This window comes from Hemicordylus capensis, chromosome 6 (assembly GCF_027244095.1).
Source record: "Hemicordylus capensis ecotype Gifberg chromosome 6, rHemCap1.1.pri, whole genome shotgun sequence".
NCBI lineage: Eukaryota > Metazoa > Chordata > Lepidosauria > Squamata > Cordylidae > Hemicordylus > Hemicordylus capensis.
This window is the reverse complement of record NC_069662.1, coordinates 156,790,896-156,806,460: the sequence shown is the minus strand read 5'-3', so window position 1 is coordinate 156,806,460 and position 15,565 is coordinate 156,790,896. Positions and strand designations below refer to the sequence as shown.

Sequence of the window (15,565 nt, the reverse complement as noted above, 5' to 3'; positions counted from 1 at the left end):
TCCCTTTAATCACAGACAAAAAGTCTCTCAAAAAGAACTCCCCTTTTTAATGCAAAAGTTACAATGACATGATATCAGTTCTCACAGTAAGCTGTTCAGTGTGTGGTGCCTTGAGCTAGGTGTTTAGGACGCGGGAAGTATGTCCTGCAGGAATTTTTGAGTGAATACTGCTGTCTAGCATCTACAGGGCATTCAAGACAAGAGTGACTGACTTGTGTGATCTATACACATGCAAGCTGTCAGTTTGCTGTTTAATGTTGGTTTCAACATTTAATGGATGTCTACAACAACAAAAATCGCACTCCGTGTTATGCAAAATACATTGTTTAAATATTAGCTTTGATCTCCATGCTGGGAAAAGCTTCCCCTGCTAAATTTCTGCATGTTAGGCAGCTGTTAAAGGCACAGGAGCAGTGGAAATGTCAGTAGCCCTACTAAAGATATCCTCAAATTTGCAAAATTATTTCTCCAATTTAGGGACGACACTAAACTAAAAAAAAAACTCCTCCTCTCCTGCAGTTTCAGAAGACTGCCTTTATGACATAAGGAGGCCCAACAATGGGCAGCATCCAGACAGAATCCAGACTGCTTACTCCTAAGCAATCCTGTTGAAATTAAGTAGTCTTATAAAATGACTCCCTCCTGTATTCTGCCAAAGACAATCACAGGGCTCTGAGGTCACCAGGAGTCAACAGCAACTCGATGGCACACTTCACAGAATAACTCCAGAGTAGTACTATTGAGAAAATTAGTCTACATGCTGCTGAATGTCATTGGGTTTAAAACCAGGACCAACACTTTATTAAGCGACATTAATTATTAAACTACATTAAAAGATCTGCAATGGAATAAATGTATTAACTTAGCTATAACTCTCATAGTGTGGGTAACTGTGGATGCTAATTCTCCACTCACCTCACACCTGTACTTAGGCAAGCTCCACCCGGGCTCCAAGCTTAAGAGCAGTGATTATAACTGTTTCTGGCTCCTCCCCCCTCATTAGGTCACATTCTGTGACCTGTTGAGAGAAGCATGTCTGAGTTGCTTCAGGTAGTAGGGCAGGTATGCCCTAAGGGCATTCTGTTCCCTGCCTCCCAAGAGCTGGCTCCAGGTTTCAGGGTATCCTCAGAAAATTGCCATCCTTGAGCCCCCTCCTAAGATCTTTGAATAATTCGTGTTATTTGAGCAGGATTTCATCTGATATGTGTAACAAGGGAGACCTATATCTTAGATTGTTTGTTTATTTGTTTGTTACATTTTATACCACCTTTTATTAAAACAATCTCAAGGCACTTTACTAAACATTTAAAATAATATAAGACTATAAAACAATTACACAATAAAAATATTAAATTGGAGTATAAAAATACAAATCTAATTAAAAGTTTTAAAAGCTTACACAATGGGACCATAAAATACAGAGGAGCAGCAACAAAAACACTAGGTGAAAAGCCAAGGTTTCACTTGCTTTCTAAAAACTCTGATGGAGACTGAGCAGGGGATGCCCACTGGAAGTGCATTCTGAAGTCTGGGGCAATAACTGAGAAGGCCCTGTCCCACGTGCATGACAGCCAAGCCTCCCACATTGACAGTACGCAGAACAGGGCCCCTCTTATGACCTTGTCGAGTGGGCATAAACCCTTGGAAGCAGGCAGTCCCTCAGCTATTCCAGTCCCAAACCATTAAGGGCTTTAAAGTCAAAACTGTTTAAAATCTACACTCTTATATCCCAGTTAGTCTCCCAAGTTAACCTCTGCTAACTTGGAAAAGAGGCACCTTTTAACGTGGTGATTCTCTTTATTTAGCAGGGGGAGAGCAACTGGCCCTCTCCACCCCCAGCACAGGACCTCCAGTGACTGTTGCTGGTGTCTGTCTTATGTTGCTTTTAGATTGTGAGCCCTTTGGGGACAGGGATCCATCTTATTTATTTATTATTTCTCTGTGTAAACTGCCCTGAGCCATTTTTGGAAGGGTGGTATAGAAATCGAATAAACAAACAAACAAACAAACAAACAATGTAGCTCTTTCCAAATGGGTCAACATGATCCCCGTGGGCAGCTCTGCATAGAATCCCAGCTGCTGCATTTTGCACTAGCTGCACTTTCTAAATATTTTTCAAGGGCAGTCCCACATAGAGTATGTTACAGTAATCCAGTCATGATGTGACTAAGGCATGGGTAACTGTGGCCAGATCTGCCTTCTCAAGAAAAGGGATGCATCTGGCACACTAGCTGAAGCTGTGCAAAGGCCTATGCAAAGTCCTGGAGGTGGCCACTGCCTCCACCTGAGCTTCCAGCCAGGTCCAACAAGACCCCCAAGCTGTGCACCTGTCTTTCAAGGTGAGTGCAACCCCATCCAACCCCATCCAGAACTGGTCAAATCCTGGCATCCCGAATGGCTCTCCTACTGACCAACAGCACCTCCATCTTGCCTGGATTCTATCTCAGTTTATTATCCCACATCCAACCCATCACTGCCTCCAGCTCCCGACTCAGGATATCCACTGCTTCCCTAGGATCAAGTGATAAAGAGAGATAGAGTTGAGTGTCATCTGCATATTGCTGACAAGTCCAAGTCCCAAGATGACCTCTCTCAGTGGTTTCATGTAAATTTTAAACAACATGGGGGACAAAACTGAATCCCAAGGGACCCATAGGCCAATGGCCAAGGAGCTGAGCAGTGGTTCCCCAGCACTACCTTCTAGACCGTCCCCCCAAGAAAGAACCAAAGCCACTCCAAAGCAGTACTTCTAATCTATACACTCGAGAGGCGGTCCAGAAGGATATCATGGTCAATGGTGTCGAACCTCGCTGAGAGGTCCGGCAGAATCAACAGGGACGCACTCCTCCTGTCAACCTCCCAGCGTAGGTATCCACTAGAGTGACCAAGGCAGTTTCAGCCTCATATCCAGGATGGAAGCCCGATTGAAAGGGGTCTTGATAATCCATATCATTCAAGACCCTCTGCAGCTGGGATGCCACAACATGCTCTATCTCCTTCCCCAAACAGGGAAGATTAGAGACAGGTCTATAGTTGTCCAGGTTGGAGGGGTCAAGGGAGGGCTTTTTAAAAAAATGGTCTTATAATCACCTCCTTGGGCATGGTGGTATCTTGCCCTCCCTTAATGAAGCATTGATTATAGCCTCCAACCATTTGCCTGATCCCTCCCTGGCAGATTTTATTAGCCATGAAGGGTGGTCAAGAGTGCACAATCTTACCCACACACTACCCAGGATCTTGTCCACATCCTCAGGCTGCACTAACTGAAAATAATCCAACACAATAGAACCAGATGGTACCTGAGGCATGTCTGCTGGAACTGCCAAAACCTTAGAGTCCAAATCAGCATGGATGTGAGCAATTTTATCTTCAAAGTGACATGCAAACTGATCACAACAGGCTGTAGATGGTTCCTTCCTCATTACCTGGGGGATGTGTGGAGCAGTGCATTTGCTACAAGGAGCAGCTCCTCTGATCTGCACTGAGCAGGTTCAATGGAAGTAGAGAAAAAATGTTTCTTCACCACCCCCACTGCCACTGAGTATTCCCTAAAATGGGCTCTAGCCCATGTTTGGTTGGATTAATCATGACTCTTCTTCCAGTGTTGTTCCAGCTGCAAGTTGTTTCATTGCCCTAGGCTCTGAGGAAAACTATGGAGCAGAACAGGCTCCACAAAGCCAGAAAGGGCATAGGAGCAATAGCCAATAGCCAGGGCTGTCTCCATGTTCCAGAGATTCACCAGGACCTCGACAGAATTACCAGCTCTGGATACTGGAAACTCACCAAGGCCTTTCTGGGAACTGAGTGGATCTATAAGCCTCCAGGGCAGATCATTCTAATTGGTCCACCACTCCTGCAGAAGGTAGATGGAGCAGTCAAACTAAACCACACCAGATGATGATCTGTCCATGACAAGGGAGTTATCTCAAACTCCCCCACCTCCCGATCATTATTTCCCTGGTCAGCACAAACACCAGATCCAGAGTATGTCCTGCCACATGGGTAGGGCCTGATACCAATTGAGATAGGCCCATTGTTGCCATGGAGGCCATGAAATCTTGAGCCACTCCAACAATGGGGGGCCTGAGTGTGGATGTTGAAGTCCCCCAAGACAATAAGCTTGTGGGAACCCAAAGCCACATCCAAGACCATCCCTGCCAGCTCAGGTAGGGAGACTGAAGTGTAGCAGGGTGGGCAGTACACCAACAGAATCTCCAGCCTATCTCGGAGGCCTGCCCTCAAGGACAAACACTCAAAATTCTGAGATTACCTAACCAAGTTCCTGGAAAGGGGAAAGGTCTCGTGATAGATTACCACAACACCCCTTCCCCAACCCTCAAGGCTGCATGATCAGAAAACCTGGAGGACAGAGCTGAGAGAAACCAACCTCACCCAGCTCATCCAACCAGATCTCCATCACACATACCAGATCAGCACGCTCATCCACAATCAAATCATGGATGAGAGATGTTTTAGCATTTACTGACCTGGCATTCAACAGCAGCACCCTAATCCTAGAGGGATTGTTTCCAGAGTTCCCTGAGAATGAAGGGTTGGGAGAAGAGCTAGAAAAAGGAACAGGCCTCAATTGCCTGGACAGTTTCCCCCTGTCTGCCCAACAACCAATACCATATCTCCCTCTGCCTGCTACCCAATAAATCACCATCCCCACTCTTCTGTTCTCCCAGGAACATCTCCCCAGTCCAACCACCCCCAACTCCCCTGTTTCAACTCTCCAGCTAGACAGAGCAAACCCCTACACCAGCCGGCCCAGCAATGCCCACTCGCTGTCTAGTTGTTGGCAGAAAATCAGCACCCTGAATGGAATCAAAATTTGTGCTCATGAGCTGGATGAATTGCATGGGAGTCAGCTGTAAATTTTTGGAATTCACCCAGAGACTGAGTCAGTTGGACCATTATAGCAATTGGGACCAAAATGACACTACCAGCAGCCACTCGTCTGTATAAGAGAATATCTGAATCTCCTGGCACTGTAGAAATGCTATCACGACCGCCATGCATTTTGTGAATACTCTTGGAGTGAATGTGAGGCCACATAGAAGACCCTTGTATTGGTACATGTGGGGCCCTCTCTGAAAACAGATATATTGTCAACATTCAGAAAATTCATTTGGTTCAAAATATAGCATCTAGATTACAGACTGGGACCAGGTGAATGGAACACATTTCACCAGTCCTAAATTAATGACACTGCCTGCCTGTCTGTTTCTGAGCACAATTCAAAGTGCTGGTTTTAAAAACCTTTGAAAGGTTTTTGACTTGCCCAAATATCAACTTGAGTTTCAGGGGTGCTTCTCATAAGTCCTATTCAGACTTTATTTATTTATTTATTTGACATATTTCAATACCACCCCAAACTTACATCTCTGGGTAGTTTACAACAAAAACAAAAAGTTAAAACGTTAGTTAAAATAAATAAATGACCATTTAAAACACTGGTTAAAATAAATGACAACAAAAAGTTAAAACATTATAAGAATTTAAAACCTTAAAACAATATTTTAAAATGAAGTTAAAACTATTAAAATGGTATTTAATTAAAAGCCTATGTGAACAAATCTGTCTTTAAAGATTTTTTAAAAATTGTCAGAGATGGAGAAGATCTTATTTCAGCAGGGAGCGCGTTCCAAAGCATCGGGGCAGCAACTGAGAAGGCCCGTCCCAGAGTAGCCACCAGATGGGCCGGTGGCAGCTGTAGACGGACCTCTCCTGATTATCTCAATGGTTGGTAGGGTTCATGCCAAAGAAGATGTTCTCTTAAATACCCAGGGCCCAGGCCGTTTAAGGCTTTATAGGCTATAACCAGCAACTCGTATTTTGCCTGGAAACTTATCGGCAGCCAGTGTAGCTGTTTCAGTTCAGGAGTAATATGGTCTCTCTGAGATGACCCAGAGACCAACCTGGCTGCCGCATTCTGAACCAGCTATAGTTTCTGGCCTACATACAAAGGCAGCCCTACATAGAACGCATTGCAGTAGTCATGTCTGGAGGTTACCAGCATATGTACCACTATCTTGAGGTCATTCATCTCAAGAAACAGACCTAGCTGGTGTATCAGACGAAGCTGATAAAAGGCACCTCTGGCCACCGCCTCAACCTGGGAAACCAGGGAAAGCCCGGATCCAGAAGCACCCCCAGACTGCTTACCTGTTCCTTCTGGGGAAGTGTGACCCCATCCAGAACAGGCAGATCAAACTCATCTCCCAAGTTTTGACCCCACACAATAAGTACCTCCATCTTATCTGGATTCAGTCTCAGTTTGTTATCCCTCATCCAGCCCATCCAGGCAGGCATTTAGAGACGTTTTGCCTTTTCCCAATGAAGTTGACATGGAGAAATAGATTTGGGTGTCATCAGCATACTGATAGCACCCTGCACCAAATCTCCTAATGATCTCTCCCAGCGGTTTCATGTAGATATTAAACAATATCAGAGACAATATGGAGCCCTGAGGGACACCATATGAAAGTTCAGATTTTGAAGAACAACAGTCCCCAAGGGTCACCATCTGGAATCTGCCCGGAAGGTAGGAGCAGAACTACTGCAGAGCAGTGGCCCCCACTCCCAAAACCCTCAGACACTCCAGAAGGAAACTATGGTTGATAGTATCGAAAGCTGCCGAAAGATCCAAAAGGACCAACAGAATCACACATCCTCTGTCCATTCCCAACTGGAGATCATCCATCAGGCTGACCAAGACAGTCTCCACCCCATAGCCCACCCGAAAGCCAATCTGAAACAGGTCTAGATAATTGGTTTCCTCCAAGACTGTCTGGAGCTGGGAAGCCACGACTCTCTCAATTACCTTGCCCAACCACGGAAGGTTGGGGACAGGCCTGTAGTTACCCAACTCTGAGGGATCCAAGGCAGGCTTCTTTAGAAGTGGTCTAATAATTGCCTCCTTAAGACAAGGAGGCATCCTGCCCTCCCTGTATAGATATTTGTATACCTGTACATGTTTTTTTTGCGAATAACTCTCTCTCCAGGGAGGCTCACTTGGCATTCAGTCTGACATCTTTTCAATGCCAGATGAAGACCTTTTTATTTACCAAGGCATTTTTAGACCTTTAAAAACCCTCTGCTTCTAACTTTCATGCTGTTGTAATGGCTATAATTCTGCTGTATTTTTAGACATTTATGTGTTATTTTAACATTTGTAATTAGTTCTGGGAGCCCTCTTGTTTGCAGAAGCAGGGTATACATACCTTTAAAATATATCCATAGATAAATACAATGCTGGAAGAAGTTGCGAGTTAAACTCTGAGAAATTTGAATTGTTTTCTGTTGCCTTGTTCTGATAGCTTCTATTCAAAAGAACTTTGTAAGTACAAGTTCCCTGGTTGATGGCCAAAGTCTGCAACAACAACAACAACAACAACAACAACATGAAATGCTGTGACCCCTAACTTTCACAATCCATACCTAGATTTTCCTGTATAAAGAGGAATAAATAAATAAAAGAGAATGAGTTCTGTTGACTGCAAGCTACTAACCAATTCAGGACTTGGGCCAGGATAGGTTGGTTATTGTTCTGTATGGGCATTGAGAGTACCAGCTATGTATAGAGGTTCCCTGTTATCAGTTAACTGATTTCAGAGTGTCTTGCATATTGCCCTGTGTCCGTACAACCATTTTCAACAGTATTTGACAGGATATAAATGTAAAATAACAACAACAACAACCCCCAGTGAGGCACTACCTTGCCATGGTTGTGGGGCTTGCGTGCTCTGAGGAAGGTGAGAGCTTTGCCAGAGGTCCAACCATACTGGACAGGTCTCACCAGAGGAGCCAGACAAAGAGTGCCTCTCCAATCAACAATATGGTGAGACGTAACTTTAATAAATCTATACCGGATCGGTCATCACCCGGGTCAACAAGGACCACGCCAGGTGCTGGAGTCCCTGGACATCTGGTGGCAAGTGGGCAACAGGACTCAGGATCTTCAGTTGAGCAACCAGGGCTGGGGACTGCAAGGTTACCAGAAGAAACGTCGCTTAACCAAAAACAATATATGAAAAATGCCAACAAAGAAATAATGATCTGCTATTACAAGTCTTGTCCAACTAGAAGAGGTTCTTTAAAATGAATGTACCAAATTTGGAAAGAGAAGCAACCAGATACAGAAATAACAGAACAAAGGCTAGCAGACCAGTTCATAATAAGAAATAAAGTATTCACAGAAGTTAAGCTGGAAGAACTGCAAGGAGCAACACAGGCTCAAGATATGGAAGAAGAATTACCACCAACTGAAGAAGTTGCGCAGGCGCAGGTGGAGGAGGTGTTGGAAATCGAGGATGCCACTGCTGCTGAACTGTTTCAAAATCAAAACCAGGCAACCTCCCCTTTGCCTTCACCTCAAAATCCTGAATGCCGTTTAACAGAAAAGCAACAAGAACTAAAGCAAAAAATAACTGAGCACATGAACCAAACAACCACTAGGGTTTGACTTCCAGCACTAAAAACAGTTGCCAAAAAACAACTTGCTCAGGCATTAAAAGATGTCAATGCTGCACTTGCAGGAATAACAACCAATAATTTGCAAGAAAGAAAGAAACTAATGTGCAATGCAGCAACAATAACAACACAAGAGCTCAGATATAAGATCAGTGGACCTGTAAAAAAAGAAAGCAGTACATCACCTAATGGAAGATTAGATTAGAAAATAAAATCGCCAGGCTTAGATCAGATGCTAGTAAATTGAAAGATATGAAAGACAAGAAGCTGAAGAATGAAAACACAAAACAGTATCTGATCCAAAAATACCACCTAGATTCAAGGAAAATTAGAGAAGTCCTGGAAATAATAAAGCAGCAAATAACAGCAGTGTCAAAGAAGATTAGCAGATATGAAGCCAGAATTATACAACACAGGCAGAATCTCCAATTCCAGTCGAATCAGAGACGTTTCTACCAAAGCATAGAAGGAGAAACTGCAAGAAATGTAGAAACACCAAATAAAGAAGAAACAGTGCAATTCTGGGGGAAATTATGGGACGATCCAATAGATTATAATAAAAAAGCAGGCTGGGTGAAAGGGGTCGAAAAATGTAACCAACAAATGCAAGATCTAATAATAACACCAGAATTAATAAGTGAAAGAGCAAAGAAAATTAAAAATTGGACTGGACCAGCCGATAATTAACTGCATGGCTTTTGGCTTAAACACCTAACAAGCCTTCATAAACAACTATCAAAACAGTTCAACCACATTTTGCAAGGAGGTGATATTGAACAATGGCTAACAACTGGGAAAACTCATATCATCATGAAAGACCCAGCAAAAGGTGCAGTTCCAAGTAATTATAGCCCAATAACCTGCCTGCCAACCATGTTCAAATTATTAACTGGAATCATAGCAGATGAAGTAATGCAACACTTATTAACTAACAAAAAGCTTCCAGTTGAACAGAAAGGAAATTGTCTGAACATCAGAGGCACAAAAGACCAGCTGCTGATTGACAACATAATTTTAGAAAATTGCAAGAGAAGAAAAACCAATCTAAGTGTTGCATGGATTGACTACAAGAAAGCCTTCAACTCATTGCCTCACATATGGATACTAAAATGTTTAGAAACAACTGATGTCAGCAAAAACATTCAGATATTTATTTTAAAAGCAATGAGCATGTGGAGAACACAGTTAACAATCAATGGTGAGACACTTGGACAGGTTAGCACTAGAAGAGGTATTTTCCAAGGGGACTCACTATCCCCTCTGTTGTTTGTAATTGCCATGATTCCACTTTCACAAATACTAAACAAAACAGGCCTTGGATACCAAACATCTAAAACATCAAGTAAAATCAACCATCTGCTGCACATGGACGATCTGAAGTTGTATGGAAAGTCCCAGTCAGAAATCGAATCACTGCTAAACACTGTCCGTGTATTCAGTAGCGATATAGCAATGGAGTTTGAACTAGACAAGTGTGCTGCATTAATAATGAAAAGAGGAAAAATAACAAAAACAGAAGGAATAGAACTGCCCAATGGAAGCAAGATCAAGAACCTGGAAGAGAAAGAACATTACAAATACTTGGGCATTCTCCAGGCTGATAAGATCGCACACGCTTTAGTTAAAAGAAAAATGGGAAGTGAATACATCAGGAGTTAGAAAAATCCTAAAGTCCAAACTCAATGGCGGGAACACCATACACGCCATAAACACCTGGGCTATACCTGTTATCAGATACACTGCAGGAATAATAGACTGGACCCAGGCAGAGCTAGAGATGCTAGATCGTAAGACCAGGAAAATAATGACCAACAATCATGGTCTGCACCCCCGCAGTGATTTAGATACGCTATACCTCCCTCGCAGCTCAGGTGGAAGAGAAATGCTGCAAGTCCATCAAACAGTAGAGGAGGAGAAAAGAGGCCTTGCAAAATATATAAAGGACAATAAAGAAGATGCACTTAAAACGGTCAATAATAGCAATAGCAGCACTTACATTTATATACCGCTCTATAGCTAGAAGCTCTCTAAGCGGTTTACAATGATTTAGCATATTGCCCCCAACATTCTGGGTACTCATTTTACCGACCTCGGAAGGATGGAAGGCTGAGTCAACCTTGAGCCCCTGGTCAGGATCGAACTTGCAAGCTTCTGGTTACAGGGCGGCAGTTTTACCACTGCGCCACCAGGGGCTCAATAATGAGAAACTATTAAACACCAATGAAACAAAGCAGGCCTACAAGAAAGAACAAGTCAAGAACCGAGCAGAAAAATGGAAAAATAAGCCACTGTATGGTCAATATTTGCACAATATAAATGGAAAGTCAGACATCACCAAGACCTGGCAATGGCTTAAAAATGGCAACTTGAAGAAAGAAACAGAGGGTTTCATACTGGCTGCACAAGAACAGGCACTAAGAACAAATGCAATAAGAGCAAAAGTCGAAAAGTCAACAACAAACAGCAAGTGCCGCCTTTATAAAGAAGCAGATGAAACAGTGGACCACCTAATCAGCTGCTTTCAAAAGATCACACAGACTGACTACAAACAAAGGCATGACCAGGTAGCAGGGATGGTACTGGAACATCTGCAAAAAATACAAGCTACCTGTAGCCAAACATTGGTGGGACCATAAAATTGAAAAAGTGGTAGAAAATGAAGATGCAAAAATATTATGGGACTTCCAAATACAAACAGACAAACATCTGCCACACAATACACCGGATATAACTGAAGAAAGAAAAACAAGTTAAAATAATCGACATAGCAATACCAGGGGGTAGCAGAATAGAAGAAAAAGAAATAGAAAAAAATCACAAAATACAAAGATCTACAAATTGAAATTGAAAGGCTGTGGCAGAAAAAGACCAAAAATAATCCCAGTGGTAATTGGCGCCCTAGGTGCAATTCCAAAACAGCTTGAAGAGCACCTCAACACCATAGAGGCCACAGAAATCACCATCAGCCAATTACAAAAAGCAACTTTACTGGGAACAGCCTATATTTTGCGACAATATCTATAATAACCAACAGTACTGATGATAAAATTTAGCCATCCCAGGTCCTTGGGAAGGACTTGATGTCTCGATAAAACAAACCAGTCAATAACACCTGTCTGACTGTGTAAACAAGAAATAATAATAATAATAATAATAACAACAACAACAATAATAATATTTCAGTTTCCCTGTGGTTCTGAGTGTCCAAATGTTCTGGATATCCCCCAAATCATTTGTTTTAGTGAAACTGTATCCTCTGCTGCTTATACAAAAGAATGACAGAAGGAAGACAATGTATTCTAACTGCCTTGAGAATCTCTATTAAAAATGGGTTATAGATAATCTAACTAAATAAAATGATACCAAAGTGAGCGCACACAAGGATTTTTGGTTCTGAATTTACAATCATAACATGTCAGCCAAGTGGAACAGTCAGTCAATCGTGATGCAATCAATATCAGAACTGCTTCATATATTACAGACAAAAGAGGAAAGCTTTCTCATCTCTTGTAACATAAAGAGTTGGCCCTATGAATCCCATACATAGTGTGTGGACCATTTCATGTGGGATTCTCCCGCCACCACACACACACACACACACACACACACACACACGAGATTATTCAAGTCTTTATTGTGCCATGGGTATACAGATGGGCAGCCACTGGGTACATTTTTTCTATGCCAAAAAAGCCAGCATGTGAATCCATTAATTCAAGGAATCATCTGGAACTTGGGGATCTCCACAAGGAGATACAAGAGTCCCAACTTGTGCTATGTTACAGCAAAAGCGGGGGGGGGGAATACTATGCAGAAGTGAGAGCCATTCATGCGTCTTGTTTCTCTGCTTCTAGGTAATGTATGAACACACACACACACACACGCATACACCCATAGCATATGAAACAGCCCTCAGGGCACATACCTAACCTTGACTCTTATCTTTTGTAGCTCTGCTTAAAGGAGTGGAGAGAGAGAGAGAGAGAGATCCTATATTCTAGGATTGAGAAAAAGGTCCAGACACATGTAGGTGTTAGATAACTGCATTTTATGTACTGTTCTTGTGTTTGATATGCTGTTATTCTTTTCAAACTCTGCAAAGTTTAGCTTCTCCTCAGACTTACCATCTACTGCTATAAACTCACCTGAGGCACTTGAAACCTCACTCAGGCACCTCTGTCTGTCTCTTGCTTGGAATGTAACTTAATGATTCACTGTCTTGCTTTGACTAACATGTCAGCTCAGGGAACGTGCCTCTCATGATGGTAAGAATTGCTTAACCTCTTAGGAATGGCAGCTATCCAAACTCCTGAGTTACATATTCTCTCCAGATGAGAGAAAGCTATCTGGCCATCGCATCTCCACACATCCTTGATCTCCACACAGCGGCTGTCATTTCTTACTGTAGATGCCATCAGTTTGGGGCTGCTTTGAGAAAAGCATAGTGCAGGTTGTACTAGCTGTCTCAGCACAAAACGCATGGAATGGCGGAGTCGGTTTACATATATGGTGAGCTAATTGTATCTAACAGAGACTTTTACCAGGAGGCCTAGTCATCTGCATGGAACTTTGTAGTTTATGCTGAACCTTCAGTGAAGTATGGGTATACATACATACTTAGTTTGGTTACATTAATGGTAAGATGCAGGAACTATAAAGCCTTTTGCTGCTTCTCCCTTAGAGCAATTCTTCCTCTTTTTGGAGGCAGCCTATTGGATGCTACAGGGCTACTATGAGCTCTACCCATTTAAGCAAAATCTATTTTGGGCCCACATCTGTCATATATCAATTCAATTTTGTGCATTTCCCTATGCTGTTTTTTCTGATAATGTACACCTTGATACTTGTTTTGTTTGACTCCTGCCATAAACAGATCTTTCATACATTCATTTATGAATGAAACATTCTTAAAGGTTGTTTAGGTGTTTCAGAATTTCTCTACACGGCAGCTAAACCCAAAATATTCATGGTTCTGTATTTTTAACACCCCTTGGAAAATACGTTGTGCTCCCTCTGCTGTTTTAACTAGAGCAGTGAACTGACCACATGTACTGCCAGAGTTCAGCGGCATAGTAGATATAAGAAGAAATCTTGCAAGCAGACACTATTATGGAGTGGCTTGTTTCCAAGTTGGGCTTCTAGATGCATTCTATCTATATCTAGATATAGGTGTAATTGTGCAGGATATAAACATTTTAAAGTCCCATTAATTTCAAATGGAATTTTTAAACAAGTGCTATACGGTACTCTCTTCCTCTGAAATCATTGGAACCTAAAACTGCTGGATTGTGTCCATTGTTTGAAAGTATTGTTTTAATGATATATCAACAAGAGCTCCTGGGGAAAAAGAGAAATTGATAACCAATAGTAGCATATTTTTGACATGGAACTCCAGTTTTCTGTAATTTAAAATGGATACAATTATGTACCCACACTTTATATGTGTCTGAAATATATGAATGAAAGCCAGCACCATTATCACTATTTTGGGAATATTTTCCACAAGTCCTACTATTGGTGAAAGTTCAGAGGCAATATGGTAAGAAAGCTGTAATGGCCCCTGTGTAACTGTTGACTTATATTGAGTGTGTATTTCTGAGGCTGGGAACTAGGGATAGACTGGTGATTCTGTTGGTGTACTATCCACCCTGCTGCCCAACTGATTCCCTAACTGAGCTGATGGAGCTGTTCTCAGAAGTCACCCAGACTTTTAGTGCTGGGGGACTTCAATATCCATTGTGAGGTTGACTTGTCTGGTGAGGTTCAGGAGTTCATAAGCAGCCATGACAATTATGGGCCTATTCCAACTAGTTTCAGAACCAACTCATGTTGCCAGGTACACACTCGATTTGGTCCTTTGTTCAGATCAGGGGGGTGTTCCGTGGGTGGGGAGGTCCTGTGGTTTCCCCATTGTCATGGACAGACCACTACCTGGTTAAAGTTGGTTTCACATCCACAACCCAGCCATGCAGGGGCTGAGGACCTATTAAAATGGTCTGCCCAAGATGGCTGTTGGACCCAGTAGGATTCCAAAAAGCCTTGAAAGGTTTTGATATTGGCCTGCCAACGATTCTGTTGGTGCCCTGATGGGAACCTGGAATAAGGAACTCACCAGGGCAGTAGACATGATCGCTCCAAAGTGCCCTTTCTGACCTGCTTTAAAAGTGGTCCCTTGGTATACAGAGGGGTTGTGGGGTCTGAAGCAGCAAGGAAGGTGACTGGAGTGCAAGTGGAGGAGAACTCAGCTCGAAATTGACAGAATACAGCATAGAGCCCATTTGAAGGTTTATGGGGAGGCAGTGCATGCAGCAAAAAACACAATTCTGGTCTGCACACATTGCATTCAGCAGAGCTGTCCTGGGTTTTGAGGAGTTTGATTCAGGCTCCTTCCATTTCAAATCAGTCCCGGGAGAGTTTGTCCTGCTGTGATGCTTTTAATGGGTTCTTTGTGGACAAAATCTCCTATATTTGAGCTGACTGGTACTCCACTATTTCTGCAAAGCCTATGAAGGGGGTGTCCAGCAATCCCTCTTGCAGTATTAGATTGGACCAGTTTCAATCTGTGATGCCAGAAAATGTGGACAAGCTACTTGGGGTGGTGCAGCCTACCACTTGCTCTCTGGATCCTTGCCCAACTTGGCTGCTTCTATCTAGCAAGGAAATTATTGGAGATGCACTAGTTAATATCATTAATTCATCTCTGAGGGAGGGTAGGATGCCTCCTTGTTTGAAGGAAGCTATGATTAGACCACTTCTTAAGAAGCCTTCCCTAGATCCCTCAGTAATGGATAGTTATAGGCTGGTCTCCAATCTCCCATGGTTGGGTAAGGTGACTGAAAGAGTAGTGGCTAACCAGCTACAGGCAGTTTTGGAGAAAAACGATTATCTAGACCCATTTCAAACTGGCTTTAGAGCAGGCTATGGGGTTGAGTCTGCCTTGGTCAGCCTGATGGATGACCTGTACCAGGGAATGAACAGAGGGAATGTAACTCTGCTGGTTCTTTTGGATCTCTTGATGGCGTTCGATACCATAGACCATGGTATCCTTCTGGATCGCCTGGGGGAATTGGGGATAGGAGGCACTGCTTTG

At 42.8% G+C, this 15,565-nt stretch overlaps 1 long non-coding RNA gene across 2 annotated transcripts in view; it reads right to left on the bottom strand.

Annotated features, from left to right (window-relative positions):
- Positions 1–15,565, bottom strand: part of LOC128329253 (uncharacterized) — a 124,727-nt gene that overhangs the window by 49,680 nt on the left and 59,482 nt on the right. For both annotated transcript variants that reach the window (XR_008309583.1, XR_008309582.1), the window contains exon 2: positions 7,227–7,375. This is a non-coding gene — a long non-coding RNA (uncharacterized LOC128329253). The remainder of the gene's footprint in view (positions 1–7,226; positions 7,376–15,565) is intronic.